Genomic DNA, 5,195 nt, shown 5'->3' with positions numbered 1-5,195 from the left:
GAATCGCTCTGTGATGCGTGGATTTGGGACCGGATTGAGAGACGTATTCGATATAAGCCGTCCCCGTGGCTTGACAGATGTGGTCGCTTGGTTGGTTATAATGGGGATGAATCGACGCTCATCGTTGGGTGGATATTCCAGAATTATGGACCAGGCCTAGGATTTGTGTCCCTGCGTCCTGGGACGCGCTCAGCCGTGAAAACGACGTGATGTTGAATCTGACACAAGCTCCCAGTGGTTCAATCGAGTGCTCTGAACATTCACAAACATCATCTTTACGTATTATGTCTTCTCGTTCGCTATTCCAAGTCCCACTCCATGCCGTAGCCTGGAAATCACGGTCGCAGTTCTGATCACGAGAGTGCCCGCTGTCTTATTCGGGGCAGCAACCTGCTGTATCACGCCGAAGACATTTTCCTTCGTAACGAGTTCCACGGATTTTTCAGTTCTCTCGGTCAGCAGAAGTCTACGGAAGTCCTGTTCCTGATCCGCCGCTGGATGTCTCACCTTTTCCGTGGGTATTTTCCAGGCTCTGAGCGTTTCATATCCCCGACTGTTTCCTATTCCTAAATTGAAGGTCACCTGCTTTCGGCTGGGGTTGACCCTGCGAATCTCCACCCTCTTCTCCATCAAGCGCTCATTTGCTCATTTCCCATGATAATTGCCCCCGATCCCATCAGGTCCTCGGTGAGCTGGAAAGGGAACTGACGGAAAAAACATCGTGTTCCTACAGTTGGAAAGGACCGAAACTTGATTTTATTCCGTCGAGCCTTTGGAATATTTATGCTTCATGGCTCAATCGCAGGTTTTCAATAGATTTCGGGAACAGTCGGAATGGCCGGAAGGAGGCTCGATTGTTGTCCAACCTCAACTTCCGTCCAAGGATCATCGATAGATAGAGCGCAGGACAGAACTCATTGAAAACATTGACGGAGAGACGTCCGGAGCAGAGAGCAGGAGGATTAGAAGTTTTACGGTCGAGAGCTTCTTTCGTGATTCGGCTGTCTGCCTCTGGAGGAGAAAAGTGTCAGGATGGGATTGGAATTCCGCTGGAATCGCCCCAATGTGCCCGATGTGACCTCCCTGTGCGAAGATCACTTCCTGCTTTCCATTATAGCGCGGCGCTTCCTTGAGATGACCTCTGCCGAGAACCATGAAGTATAAGAGAATTTCACATCTGATATAATCGGAAGCCTGATATCGGAAAGAGGAAATTTCAAGGATGAAATTAAAGCAGAAGTACCTAATCAAGGAAAAGTGTTACGACTCATGCATTAGGCTGGGATAGAGATGACTCATCGATTATTTCCTCACTTTCGCAATCGAGGTTTATTTACAGGACCTTCATAAATAATTTCTACTCATTCCGGATGTTCCTGAGACGGTCGCTTCTGAGTTGGCGGCGTGTCCGGACATATCTGAGCTTGTCTTCTCGTCGAGAAATTATTCTTAATTCTCTCGCTTAGTTTCCATACCCCTTCTCGTTCTCCCCAGCGTTCTATCAATAGGGAGGCTCGTCACCTGCTCCCTGTCCGAGTCTAGCCTCGAGAGTCAGAGTAGTACAAAACAGAAACGACTGAAACACAATTTTCGCTTATTATCCTCCGCCCCATCCAATCAAGCATTCATTGGTTACACGATCTATCCAAGTCAGTTTCATTCGTTCATCCAATCACCCGATGAATCATATCCAGTCTCTCCACGATTGTATCAATCCCTCTGACCATCCACTCGTGATTCCAGAAATTTATTTACAGATTTGCGAGCCCATCCCCTACCAGGTGAACAAAAGTGACCTGAGCTCGGTAGACGAACACACAGGCAGGAAGCCAGAAAGGTAGACGACTCGAGGAAGTGATCGAGCTCACGATTAATCGCTCGACTGTCTACCCGACCGCCCGAACCACCGAAATTCATGTATGGATTATATGTACAAGGAAAAAGAGGTGCTATTCCTTGCAGTCGCCATAAAAATGCAAAAATCACATCTCCCAGCTCTCGTCGGAACCTCAAAGCATTGGAACCTCCGCCAGCTGCGCAGCTGGGAGCGTAGGACGAAACTAGCAACTGCATTCGCACCGTTAGCACCAACTTCTCTTTCAGACGTCGTGGTTGCCGTATTTTGTTTCCGCCTGTAGATTCAATTTTCTACAGAGGGAAGCATCCAGATCCAGTGCTACGCAGGGAATCAGTCGAATTCGCCCGGATATGATTTCCTCGCTCATGGTAATGGAGGAATAACGAAGCAACTTTCTGCTCCGCCAGCATCACAACAGTCGACGGGATTGCAGCCCGAGCGCATCTCCAGGAGGGAAATAAACCGAACATGAGTTGAAAACACAGGAAATAGATTTGATTCGGAACAACGAATCGGACGAGAACTTTGGATCGAATCGAGCGTTGAATCCGTGGAGTTCCCATGAGGGAGTTTGAAAAAAACTGAAGTCGCAAACCCTTGACGCGAGCATCCCGATCTGTAATTATTGAAATCCGAGTTTCGGAAGTCAGTAAAACGCTCCGCTGATCCACGTCGCCCAACGCCGCTCTCCTGACCTTGGAGCTCAACGATTGGGAGCGTACGCTTCCCCAACGTCGGATACGTGCGTCGCCGGCGAGTCGACCGACTTTTCACGGTCGAAAACATGCGCGAAACTCTCAGTCGGAACGAGAACTCCGAACCCACGACGTCCGAAAGCCTACGGAGTTATTGAAGCACTTCATTTCTGATCGTTCTGGTCTGGGATTACTTTCTCAGAGGTCGGCTCCCATCACTGTCTCTGCATCTGTTGCTGCATCTGTACAAAGGAATAGAGAGAGTTGTTCAGAGATCGACCACCACCACGGCTTCGTTATCAGCACGGAGACTCCAATGAGTCCCAAGCGCCACCAATCAATCTCGTCCATCGTTTTCGCCGTCGATAGGTCTACGTAGAAAGAGGTCTGCGAGAAACAAATGTTATGTACAGAAACGACTTCCGGCGAAACTGCCAACGAGTGGGAATAGTCCGTTTTCTCATGCCTATCTGTACATTTGATGCTGTCAGGTCAACGAGACGCTCCCAAAACCGATAACGCACCGTACTGTCCGCAGATAGAAGGGTTAGTCTCGAGATTACTTTGAATTGGATCCGATGCCATTTATTTGACGTCATCACTCACTGAAAAATCACGATTGATTGAATCCAGTTTCCCCTCCTTAAGATATGAACGTGTCGATTCGGCACTGAGTGCGTGATTCGGGATGGGAGCGTCGCATCGATCAAATTCAGCGATATTTGAATTTGAGCTCTCAGTTATTGAATATACCCCATTATGGATCAAATCGTCCTTGGCTGCCTGTCCCGGTGAATCACAGAGGCAGCGATCCATCAAAAGCGTAATTTCTCCGTGCTTGAAACGAGCGACTCGGGCGATTGAGGGACAAACCATTTGCTTCCGGATGCCACCACGAGCTTAGAATGCGGTCAACCACGGAATGAATCCGCATCTCTTGACGCTTCTCGTGAGGAAGGACTGGGAAATTCGCAAGGCCGTCACGAGGGAAATTCGTTTTCCATGTCAGCTCCCCCCGAGAGAGGAATCGGAGAGGCGCTCGTTTCCGGCAAGAGAAAATGCAATGCAGATCAGAAGATTCGATCGGAACTCGACTTATCAATTTGATTGAGAGGAGAGAAGAAGTTAGCCGAACCTCGGACGATTTGATCTACCTAGGCCCAACACAAGCTTTTCTGTGAGCGTCCTCGCGAAAGCAGTCGGAGACTTTCTCTCAGTCTCGCCAATCCACGAAAAGTTGTTCTTGTTCCCTGCGTCATCCTCTTCAACTTTCGGGAGCTCCACGAAGAAGAATACAGCGGCGGCTCCAGCGGAAGCGACGGCTCCGCCGAATAAAAACTCGACCGTTTCTGTCGCTGGTGCTGCCTCTGCCACCGCAAGAAGGAGCTCCGGTCGGCGGTCGAAAGACCATCTCCTTCCCAGTTCGCCATCGTTGCTCCCTGATGATGGAGCTACGGCGAACCGTGATTACCGGGGACGGGTACAAAACGGGAAGTGGGTGGCGGTTGTGGATGCTCGTTGGGTGAAGGAAGCACCCTTCTTGCGCGAACGCTACCGATAGAGCTTCCGCCGTCTCCTTTGCCTCGACGGTGGCTCCGAACCCAGAGAGCCGTAGCTTTCCGATTCCATCCACAGTTCAATCTCAAGATTCGTCGCCGGCTCGCTATTCTTTTCCCAGCGGTCGATGCTGGATCTTGTCGCTCGCGAAGCTCTGGACGTCAGGAGAACGCACCTTGCTCTGCTGCCTTCGCGAGTTTTGCGCCGTTGGATGTGAAGTTATTGTTCAAAATTCTTATCGTCAAGCACTTTTCTCCCTCCAATATTCACAAATCTACAACAATCTTCTTCATGTTTCATCATGTCGTCGATATCACCCAGCTCAGAATGTTCGCAAGTCACTACTGAGCTCTCGTTCGAACATACACTGCCCCGTTTCCTAATTTCCTCGAAGTGACTCGCGATCGCATCCTCGAGCCGAGACGATTGATCATGAGTCCGAAGATACATCCTCTTAATGTAAAAAATAACACAGCTAAGTATCTCTCTGTCTCTCCGATTCTTATGCCCAACCTCCGTGCTCTGACCCGATTGGCTACCGATCAGCCTCCCGTATGATCAGCTGGTTGATTGACCTCACAGAAGCATTATATCGTATATCGAGGAGGAAATTCTCCGCAGAAAATTGAATCGGATAATCGATGCGATCGAAGTATACGCTGGTGAACCCTCCAGTCATCGCGTGGATAAAGATTGAATTTCCTGATGGAACAAATCACCGATCTGGTCAGTCTCTTATGCTAATCACCACGGCTCTAATTATTCTCGGAAGGATTTTTCGGATTCCGATCAATTCCTAGTTATTCAATCGATGAATGAATCAATCAATCATAATGCTGACTGACAATGAGTCATCGGCGAATTGGCTGTCGACGCAATTGCCGCATGAATCGGTAGCAGGCGGGAGTCACGAGGGCTGGTTGTAGTGGTTTCTGTTGATGTTGGTGTAACGATGTTGTGCCAATCTGCCAACTGGACGTCAGGCAAGCATCTCATACCTAAAGCGCTTTCGGCTTATGTCATACAATGTCGGCCTCGTGGTAGGACTGGTACAGTGATGGCGTACACGATGATGACGCGCCTAG

Source organism: Galendromus occidentalis, unplaced genomic scaffold (assembly GCF_000255335.2).
Source record: "Galendromus occidentalis unplaced genomic scaffold, Mocc_1.1 scf7180000077419, whole genome shotgun sequence".
Lineage (NCBI taxonomy): Eukaryota > Metazoa > Arthropoda > Arachnida > Mesostigmata > Phytoseiidae > Galendromus > Galendromus occidentalis.
The sequence above is the reverse complement of the archived record's forward strand: the minus strand, read 5'-3'. Positions refer to the sequence as shown.